The sequence below is a fragment of the Sus scrofa genome, chromosome 3, assembly GCF_054392235.1.
Source record: "Sus scrofa isolate SSC_HxYL_T2T_F1_AM1 chromosome 3, Sscrofa_HxYL_maternal_Yorkshire_Landrace_v2.0, whole genome shotgun sequence".
Lineage (NCBI taxonomy): Eukaryota > Metazoa > Chordata > Mammalia > Artiodactyla > Suidae > Sus > Sus scrofa.
In genome coordinates, this window is record NC_139385.1 from 36,585,625 (window position 1) to 36,597,190 (window position 11,566).

Below are 11,566 nucleotides of genomic sequence, written 5' to 3' on the forward strand. Positions count from 1 at the left end.
CTCCAAGTGGACCAAAAAGATAAGCTTAAATAACATCTTGCCCTCATGTCTCACTAATTCTGGACTGAGGCTAAAGAACTATGATCCAGTTTCCCTCACTCGAGAAAAAAGAACAACCCAATGACCTGACTTCTGTTAGATGTGAGTCAGTGTCACTGTTCATTAGCAAGTCTGGCAGGACCAGGAGGTGAAACAGAAGCTGAGAAGTTAGGTCATTCGTGAGGAGATGCTGACGGTACTCACTGTCTCTACCCCCCACCAACTCCATTCCTCCGTGTTCCCCTCCATCCTGCTAACTGGGCTAGATTCCAAGACACCAAGCTGACTGATTCTCTGCTTGGGGGAGGTGAGGACTCTGGCTTCAGATAGAGGTTTTTTGTTGGTTTGGTTTGGTTTGGTTTTTTTAGGGCCTCACTTATGGCATATGGAAGTTCCTAGACTAAGGGTCGAATGGGAGCTGCAGCTGCCAACCTATGCCACAACCACAGCAATGCCAGATCCAAGCCATGTCTGAGATCTACACCACAGCTCACAGCAATGCTGGGTCCTCAAGCCACTGAGTGGGGCCAGGGAACGAACTTGCATCCTCATGGACACTAGTTGGGTTCGTTACTGCTGAGCCACAACAGGAACTCCCAGGTAGAGGTATTTAACAAGCCACCATCACTTTACCAACCATAAGCTAGACCATCTTTTGAATCCTAAGGTGGTGGAGGCACACTGGAGCAATTCGAGAAGACATGCCTCGTTATAGACACCTATTAGGTAGTCTGACCAACTCACAGTGGCCATTATTGTTGGTCTCCCTATCTAGAGACAAACCAGTGGGTTCCTAGCCTTCTATTTATACAACAAAACGTATCAACACTCCCATGTCTGCATCAAGTCACTTGAATGCAAGTGAGCCTTTGATCCAAGCTGGGTCAGAACCTTCCTTTAGAGTTTTGAATGGAGATATTTACTCCTGGTGACTGGCTCTGTAATGGTGTGAGTTGTATGGGGTTGGCAGGTTCTGCCCATTATGAAAATCATGTCAATCAAAAAAGCAGAGAAAGAAAGGTTTCAGGAAAAAAAGACAGTAAAACATAGAGTAGCAAAGAAAATCTAAAAGGCTTTAAAATCCCTGGTTTGGGTAACTTCCCATAGTGGAACTTTGTTGTTTTTGCCTGTCCAACATTCACTCTTTCTTATTCAGCTACTAATACAATGAAGTCCCTTTTTTTCTTTTTTCTTTTTAGGACCACACCTGTTGCATATGGAAGTTCCCAGGCTAGGGGTCGAATCAGAGCTGCAGCTGCCAGCCTACACCACAGCCACAGCCACGCCAGATGAGAGTGGTATCTGCAACCTACACCACAGCTCGCAGCAACACCAGATCCTTAACCCACTGAATGAGGCCAAGGACCAAACTCACATCCTCATGGGTACTAGTTGAGTTTGTAACCTGATGAGCCACAAGGGGAACTCCATTACTTTTTAGGAACTTTGAATTCCTTGTGGGGAATCATCCTCTTCCCTCTCTCCATCCAGGTCCATCTGCGTAAGTGCTGACTATTCCCTAATTCCAGGAGAGGGTATGACCCCCAAGACTGGCAATAAGAGCATCACATTATAATTTCAGGGATGGGAATATGACCCAATTAGAGCCAATAAATGTCAGATTTAGGCAGATGAGACAAGAAGAAAGAAGCCCTCTTTTCCCCTACACTTGAAGCTGTATGATGTGAGCCAGGAATTGCTGGCCACCATCTTTCCAGGACTAGGATAAAGGCTGTTTGGAAAGAGAACCAACACAGAAGAAGGCAGGGCTGAGAGATGAAAACAAAGTCCCAGTGACATAGCAGGGCTTGAGTTCCTTGATCGAGCTATGACTGAAGTAAGCCTTTAGGGAAACTTTTAGTTACAAGCCAATAAACTTTTTTTTTTTTTGTCTCAACAAGTATGAGTTGGGTTTTCTGTTTCTTACAACTCAAAGGTCATGGCTATGACTTCTGTGATGCCAAATTTCATGGCTGTCCATGCGAGATCCCTACAGAATTCTAAAAATTCCCTCTTTTCAACCAATGAAGCTCAAGTCATTTCTCTAACTATCAAGAGTCACGATTCAGCTCTTTCTTCTCTTTATCATGAGGATGAAAAGTGAGATAAGAGCACTCTAGTGTTTACTCTGTACTATGCACTGTGCCAGGCACGTGACCTATTATACAGTCTGTTCTGCTGTAATAGAGTACATGCATCCCTAAAATTCACTGCACCTGGCAAAATGTACAATTGAAACCACAAAATTTATGGCAAAACGAGGTTGAACACAATACTCAAAAACTTCTTCAGTGACACATTAAAAAAAAAAAAAAAACCGCACAGAGAACTGAGGAAAATGGTAGCTCAGTTTTACACATTTTAAGTGGGTTTCTGTTTGTTTGGGCTTTTTTTTTTTTTTTTTAATGTTTTATGCCCATACTTGCACCATATGGAAGTTTTCAGGCTAGGGAATGAATCTGAGCTGCAACTGTGACCTATGCCACAGCTGTGGCAACACTGAATCCTTTCACTCCCTGTGCCAGGCCACGGATCGAACCTGCCCCTCCTCAGTGACCTGAGTCATTGCAGTCGGACTCTTTAACCACTGCACCACAGCAGGACATGTTAGATGGTTTTTATTTTTTTATTTTTTTGTCTTTTTGCTATTTCTTGGGCCACTCTTGGGCCACTTGGGCGGCATATGGAGGTTCCCAGGCTAGGGGTCCAATCGGAGCTGTAGCCGCCAGCCTACGCCAGAACCACAGCAACGCAGGATCCGAGCCATGTCTGCAACCTATACCACAGCTCACGGCAACGCCGGATCCTTAACCCACTGAGCAAGGGCAGGGACCAAACCCGCAACCTCATGGTTCCTAGTCGGATTCATTAACCACTGCGCCACGACGGGAACTCCTAGATGGTTTTTAAATACATACATCCTGCAATAAAATATGACACTTTACCTTGGGAAAGACCTGAAGTTTGGCTTGTGAAGGTGGGGGGTTGGAAAAACTGCAGCTCGTGACTTGTGAGGTGGTAGAACTGATAGCAGTTGCCTGAAATCAGAAGGGAAGTTTTAACATCAGACATGGTTGGGGATGGCTCATAATCGAGGTATCTCGTAGATGCCTGAGGAGTGTGCCTGTGTGCACTTTTGGAGTCTTACATGGCTCATTTCAGCTGAGTGCAATTTCCTTCATTCACCTATTGTTTCTCACCGATGAAATTGTACATAAGCAAATGTGAAATTCACATTATGTTCAAATGGCTTCCTAATATATCAATCGCATTGGAACAAATTATTTCCGGGACAGGTGTTGTAGCAGAACTAACTATCTCATAGGAGTCTAACCTGAAGCCTACAGCAGAGGTATTATTTCTCTCATTTTAAAAATGAAGACCCTGAGGTTCAGAGACCCGGGGAGTGGCCGAGCATAGATTCACAGCCACGTCTGTCAGACTCTGGTGCTCCCATGCTTTCCACACTGGCATGCTCCATCTCAACACCAGTGTTTCCCAGGCTACGTGCCTAAGTTACCCTACCCTTGACTGTCTTCTCATCACATCTCAGGAGTTATAAGCTCCGGTACTGAAATTTTAAAAACCTGGCACCTTAGGTAGTGACGGTATCATGTGGCTCACTCAACCTCAGTTATTCCATCTGTAAAATGGGCCAGTGTCCCTTTGCTACCCACCCACGTCATGGAGAAGCAGTAGCCTCAGACAGCTCATGAAGCATGTATAACCGGGGTCTCTTCATCCAAACCACTCCATCTGACAGAGGAGGCAACAGGAGCCACGAGAGCAGAGGACTCACCAAGGTCATACAGGAAGAGTGGAAGGAGAGGGATTGTGGATCCCCCACAAAGTCATTTCCAATACATCTGGAATAAGACCCATTTTCACCATGGTGCCCACCTGGTTGAGCCACTGTTTACTCACCCTGGCCCCTTTGTCAACACGGCAGAGCTACAGGAATGGCCAGGAGGTATGCGCTCAACGTCCCAAAGTTGCGTGTGTACTTTCACAAAGTCACTTGGCTGCACAGAAACCCACGGCCTATTATTCCGACACTGAGTAACGGCCCTATGCTGGGAGCCAGGCTAATCAATCACTCAACCCATATTTACTGAGAACTCCCCGGTCAGTGACTCAGGATTCACACCCCCGCCCCCATGGCATTCCTCTCCTATAATGTTTTTATAGGGTTTGCCTACCTGACAAACTGCATTTATTAAGGAATAATTAATTCTTTTCTACCCTATTTTATTCATCAAAGCCTTAAAGAGCTGCCCATCAACGTCTCCGGCCTGCAGGAGATAACAACCCTGTGCTACGACATGACACAATGTTGTGTGACTCTAGCCAAGGGCAGAAAAATGTGAGGTTTCAACTCACTCCTGGGGCATGGATCTCAGGTTGGCCAACCTCAGAAGCAGGCTCTGAAATAAAGTGTGAATGCAGATAGTCTATTTAGCAGGTAGGAAAGAGCAGAGAAGTTAGACAGGGAAGGGACATAAGTCAATCCAGTGTTAAATGGCAGGGAGCAACTAAGGCTCAATCCCAAGATGAGGTTGGGGGAGAGGGAGGCCTGTGGGAGATGCTGTAGAACTCACCTTGAGGTTATCTCATCCAAGAGATGAGAAAACTGGGGAATCCATCACCGGCTGAGAGCTATTCCCAGAGGCATCAACTCCCCAACACTTCTAGGCCACCTCCTATATGTGGGAGAGCATGCCAGAGAAAGCCCTCACACAGAGCAAGCAGAGGTTCCCACAGAGGGATGTCACTGTTTATGGGAGTATAAGTACCAAGGACTTATGGGCAGGGCAGCAGTACACCTGCTACTACTCAGTTTTTTAAAGTCATTTGAAATATTAAGGAGTTCCCACTGTGGCTTACTGCATTATGAATCCAACACAGTATCCTGAGGATGCGGTTTCAATCCTTGGCCTTATCCAGTGGGTTAAGGATCTGGCATTGCCAAAAGCTGCAGTGTGGGCCACATATGCAGCTCTGATCCAGAGTTGCTGTGGCTGTGGTGTAGGCTGGCAGCTGCAGCTCTGATTTGACCCCTAGGCTGGGAATTTCCCTATGCCTCAAATGCGGCCCTTAAAAAATGAGTAATAATAGATGATATTGATGAAGTGCTTACTGTGTGTCAAGCACTGCATAAACTCTTCCTATGAATTATCTCACTGAATCCTCATGGCACTGTCACAGATAGATTATAATTAAATAAACTGCTAAGGATCAAGAAGCCAACAAGCAGCAGAGCTGAGATTTAAACACACTTCAATGCCTTTGCCTTTCTACCACCTCGTGCCCACAGAAATCACAAAAGCAACGAGACAGGTGGATCTGTCTCATTCTGGAGGATGAGGGATCTAAGAGACAGATGGGTACCTACCCAGGAAGGTTTTATCTAGGGAAGGTCTATGTAAAGATCTCTGTGACACTGACATCCATTTTTCCATCTTCTAGTAACAGCACCTCTGCTTTCCTTTGGAAAGGGACTCCCCCTGTACTCACACTCTTAAGTTTTGAAGCAATGACTCCACCCCCTGGCTCTAGCAAATGACCCAGATCTGACCAACCAGAGAATTCCACTACCATCTCCAGATAGTGATTGGTTCGAGGAAGAACACATCCAGTCCAATTAGTCCAATGACAATCTACGTTACACCTGTGCTGTGAGAAGAAGCTTTCTTTCCCCTGAGGCTGCTGAATGGAGGAGCACAGATTGCTGAGAACTGGCTTTGCTACAGCATGAGGACAGCTTGCCTGCAAATGAAGCCACATCCAGGTAAACAGAGCCAGGGGAGGGGGGCAGATTTTTAAATAAAACTTATTGAGGTATCATTTACATAAAATAACATGCTCCCATGTTAAGTGTACATTTTGATACATTTTGACACATGCATGTGGTCGGTCAGGTAACCTCCATGACAATCAAGAGATGGAATATTGTCATCACCTTAGTTTGTTTGTAGTCAGTTACTCCACCCAACTCCAGGCAACCACTTGTCTACTCTGTCACCATAGGTTTTCCTTTTTAGAATCTCATATAAACAGAATCATACAGATGTGCCTGGCTTCTTTCACTCATAATGCTTTTGAGATTCAACCTTGTTTTTGTGTGTATCGGTATTCATTCTTTTTATTGTTGAGAACTACTCCATTGTGTGGATATTCCACAGTTTATTAAGTCTCCGGTTGATGGACATTTGAGTTGTTTCCAGGTTGGGATATTATGAATAAAGCTTCTATGAATATTAGCGCATAGCTCTTTGTGTGATTTTCAATTCCCTTGGGCAAATACATAGGCATGGAATTTCTCAGTAGCATGCTAAGTGTATGCTGAACTTTATACTTCACTTTATAAGAAGCAAAAGGTAGACTTTTAACAAGGTCTTTTGAGCATGTTTTTCTAGTTGGGTTCCTGGACTTTTGGTTACATGACCCAATTAAAACATTAATTCTTTAAGAAAGTGTGAGATGGGTTTTATTGCTATGTATAACTGAAGGAATACTGACAGAGTCTTTCTTCCAGGTAATAATACCCATAAATGTTGGCCAGTTTCCAAGGAAACCTGGGGACTCTTCACCCAGCACATGATAACCAATAGTACAACTCAATACTGCGAACAGAAATCTTAGGGATCCCTAAATATTTTGCTGTTCAGTCATGAGCTATGGCCCCAAAGACTTGGGTGCAGTAGTTTATATGGGGGTGGAGAGTCTCTTCAAATCTCTTCTAGAGAACATAACTCCAGGAAGTTATGGTACCTTGAGGCAGAGGTAATGATTTTGAACCATAGAACCTGAAGCTTTGACTTTTATCCAGGAGGGGCATTGATTTCCTCTTTCTTTAGTCAAAGTCTCTGAGCTTCACATTCTTCTCCTATAAAATGGAGATAATACTAATCTCCCATAGCTAACTGGAAGTTTTTCATTGTAGTAAGTGCTTTAGATGCATTATAAAGGTAATCCCCCAAACAATCTTATAAGAAGATTCCCATTGCTATTCCTATTAACAGATATGGACAATGCAGCTTACAGAGGTTAAGAACTGACCCACAGTGAGTGTAAAATGGGGCAATCACTGTGAAAAACAGCATAGTTTTCTCAAAAAACTAAACATAAAGCTACTATGGGATCCAGCAACCCCACTTCTAAGTAAATACCTGAAAGAGTTGAAATCAGGATCTCAAAAAGATATTTCCCCTCCTGTGTTCATGGCATCATTATTCACAGTAACCAAGATAGGAAAACAATCTAAATATTCATTGACAGGTGAAAGATAAAGAAAATGTCATATAGACATACAACAGAATATTATTCTATTCCCTGTGCTATACAATAGGACCTGGTATTAAAAAGAAAGAAAGAAAAGAAGTTCTGCCATGTGCAACAACATGGATAAAGCTGGAGGACATTACGCTAGGTGAAATAAGCCAGTTACAGAAGGACAAACACTGCATGATCCCACTTATACAAGGAATCTAAAGCGGTGAAATTCATGGAAGCAGAAATTAGAACGGTGGGTCCCACGGCCTGAGGGGAGGGGAAAATGGGGAGTTGCTATCCAAAGAGTATAAAGTTTCAGTTGTTCAAGACAACTAATGCATGTAGTTTAAAACACTGTAATAATAATTGTAAAGTTTTGATAAGAAGGTAGATTTCATATTAAGTATTCTTCCCACTTTTTTTTTGCTTTTTAGGGCTGCATCTGCAGTACAGAAGTTCCTAGGCTAGTGGTCAAATGGGAGGTGCGGTTGCCACCGTACACCACAGCCACAGCAATGCCAGATCTCAACTCACTGAGCAAGGCCAGGGAGCGAACCCGCATCTTCGTGGATACTAGCTGAGTTCATAACCTGCTGAGCCACAATGGGAATTCCAAACTTTGTTTTTTGTTTTTTTTTTTTTTGTCTTTTTCTAGGGCCACATCTGTGGCATGTGGAGGTTCCCAGGCTAGGGGTCTAAATGGAGCTATAGCCACCAGCCTACGCCAGAACCACAACAACGCCAGATCCGAGCCACACCTGCAACTTACGCCACAGCTCACGGCAACGCCGGATCCTTAACCCACTGAGCAAGGCCAGGGATCGAACCCGCAACCTCATGGTTCCTAGTCGGATTCATTAGCCACTGAGCCACGACGGGAACTCCACATTTTTTAATATATTGAAAAAAAGAAGTGGCCCACAATTAGGAAGAACATCAAGGTGTCATCTATGGCTCACTCCAAAGCAGACCCTGAAGCACCACGTTCTACTACTGAACAAATGCACGTTGAGCGCCCATTAGGAGTGATGCTCCATGTTGGCGGTTCTCACCCTGGCTGAACAGCAGAATCCTCTGGAGACTTTAAAGGATCCCAATGCCCAGGGTATACCCCCAAACAAGTCCGAATCTCTGGAAGTGAAACCAAGGCATCGCTATTGTCTAAAGCTCCCTAGAACTTCTAGTGCCTCACCAAACTTGAGGACCAGTGGTCCAGGGCAGTGGTTTTCCAAGTTGAGCATGCATGAGGGTCGCATGGAGACCTTGCTAAAACAGACTGTCTTGGCCCATGCCCCAAATCTCTGATTTAATGGGTTTAGAGTTGGTCTTGAAAATCTGCATTTCTAACAAGTTTCCAAGCAATGCTGATACTGCTGGTCTGGGGACCAAATGTTGAAAACCACTGGTTTAAGAAGACAGAGAAAAAGAATACTTAGCCTTTGCCTTTAAACTTGTCTATATAGAATAGACGGCCACAATCTAATATCATAAGTATTATGATAACTGAAGTATATGGTGTGCTAGAAACTCAGAGAAAGAAGGCATCACATATGCCCAGAAGTTCAGAGAAAATTCCAAGAGGAGACGGCATTGTGCTGAGTTTTAAAGAATCCTCTTAGAACGATGTAATCAATCCCAAGGTGACTATGACTTATATGTGGCATCTAAAATGACACAAATGAACATATTTATGAAACAGAAACAGACTCAGACATAGAAAACAGATTTGTGATTGCCAAGGGGGATCCTACATCTTTTTTTTTTTTAATATTAAGGTTGATGTTTGGGAAAGATGTTTGTGCAGCTAGCACGGGTATAAGTGCTTTTATATAATGAATGATCAACATTCAGACATTACTCTTTTATTTATTTTTTCTTTTTTGCCACGTCCATAGCATTCAAAAGTTCCCGGGCCAGGGATCAAACCCGAGCCACAGCAGTGACAACACCAGATCCTTAACCTGCTGAGCCACAGGGAAACTGGGAGTTTGGAATTAGCAGATGCAAACTATTACATACAGAATGGATAAACAACAAGGCCCTATTCTATAGCACAGGGAACTATATTCAATATCTTGTGATAAGCCATAATGGAAATGGATGTAAAAAATAATGTGTGTATGTGTTATGTGTCTGCGTACACACACACACACACACACATATATACATGTATATGTATACTACATATATGGACAGCTGTATCACTATGCTGTACAGCAGAAATTAATGCAACATTGTAAATCACCTAAACTTTCATAAAACAAAAACAGCAACAAGGTGGCTATGAGTACAAATGAGAGAAGGTATTAAGGCACCACCACAAGGCCTGGCTCCTAGCAGGTATTTGGTAAAAGCCTTCCAGACCAAGTCCCATGGGATCCCACAGTCTTCCACCCAGACATCTCTTCTCCAAGATCTGCCCCCTTTCTTTTTTTCTTTTTTTTTTTTTTTTTTTTGTCTTTTTTCTATTTCTTTGGGCCTCTCCCACGGCATATGGAGGTTCCCAGGCTAGGGGTCGAATCGGAGCTGTAGCCACCGGCCTACGCCAGAGCCACAGCAACGCAGGATCTGAGCCGCGTCTGCAACCTACACCACAGGTCACGGCAACGCCGGATCATTAACCCACTGAGCAAGGGCAGGGACCGAACCCGCAACCTCATGGTTCCTAGTCAGATTCGTTAACCACTGCGCCACGACGGGAACTCCTGCCCCCTTTCATTAGTGGTTTTGCTCAATGCATTTGCATTTGACAGAAGGTGCCCAGCAATGAGATGCCAGCTCCACCGCTGGCACTTCCAGGCAAGCAGAAACCTCACCCTACAGACAGATGCTAACCAGGCATAGGTAAGTAGCACAGGAACCAGGAGATTCACCCAACTCAAGGGGTCTTGAGTGTGGCAGGCATCATTCAAGATGCTTTATGTGCATGTTCTGCAAAAATGGATGCTATCACCCTCCAGTTTATAGTTCACGATGCTAAGGATGCTGAGGATGCTGAGGTTCAGAGAGCTGAAAGAACTCACCTAGGTCACACAACCCATAAGTGGCCAAGATGGGATATGAACTGGGGCGTGTCTTGTTCCAACCTTCTTCTACCATCCTACACTGCCTCTCTCGGAAAAGCCTGCCTGGTATGCTCCAATGCCAGCACTGGTGGGAGTAGGGAATCCAAACCCTTTAATATTTATCTGTGAGACTGGATCCTCTGCAGTGCCAAGTGGCCAAGGGTGCCAAAAAGGGGGTTGCCTCTGAACCAGCCAAAAATCTGCCTCTGTACCCCGCCAATTGGGCTGTCCAGCACCTGAGTTCTGGCTGCCAAAGGCAAGCAGGTGAATGCCAGGCTGGGGGAGGCCCAGGATGAGCAATGGCAGCATCTCTGTTGCAAAATAGATGTTCTGGACTTGGCCTGTCCCTACAGCTGCTAGTAAGCAGCCATGCAAATTCCTTCTTCATCCTAGAAAGAGCACAAGCTCTAAAATCAGCAGAGCTGGGTTCAATTTCTATATGTGCTTGAGTTCCTTGAACTTCTGTTTCTATCTTTTAAATGGAAATACCCAACCACCAATTGTTGGCAAGGATCAATGGTTATGAAAAAATGGAGAGTTTTCGTCCAGTTCCTGGCATCTAGCAGATGCTGTATGTATTACTGTTACTCTCTCCTTTCCCTGAATTTTAGGGGGGTAAATCATATTTCATCATATTCTTTTATCCCTCCTAGCATCATGTTTCACCCCATTCTGAATTGGGGTGGATAGCATCCCAACTGGTGAACGTGACCTAATTTCTCTTTGTCTTTTTTTAGGGCTGTACCCATGGCATATGGAAGTGCCCAGGCTAGGGGTCAAATCAAAGCTATAGCTGCCAGCCGCAGCCACAGCTACACAGGATCTGAATCACGTCTGCAGCCTACACCTCAGCTCACAGCAACACCCAATCCTTAACCCACTGAGCGAGGCCAGGGATCAAACCTGCATCCTCATGGATACTATTCAGGTTCCTTACCACTGAGCCACGACAGGAACTCCTAAGGTGACTTAATTCAGAAAGAGAGTCTTGGTAGATATAATCAAATTAAGGATTAATTGAGATCATGCTGAATTACCCTGGCGGCCCCTAAATCTAAGAACAGGTGTCCTGATAAGAGAAATGCAGAGGGAGATTTGAAACATACAGACACAGGGGGAAGAAGGCTGTGTGAAGCAGAGGCAGAGGTTAAAGTTAGGCAGCCACAGGCTAAGGAACACGTGGAGTCAGG

The 11,566-nt window shown here is 44.5% G+C and overlaps 1 protein-coding gene across 8 annotated transcripts in view; it reads right to left on the minus strand.

Annotated features, from left to right (window-relative positions):
• SHISA9 (shisa family member 9) overlaps positions 1-11,566 on the minus strand; it is a 545,216-nt gene that overhangs the window by 415,621 nt on the left and 118,029 nt on the right. The window lies entirely within an intron of this gene.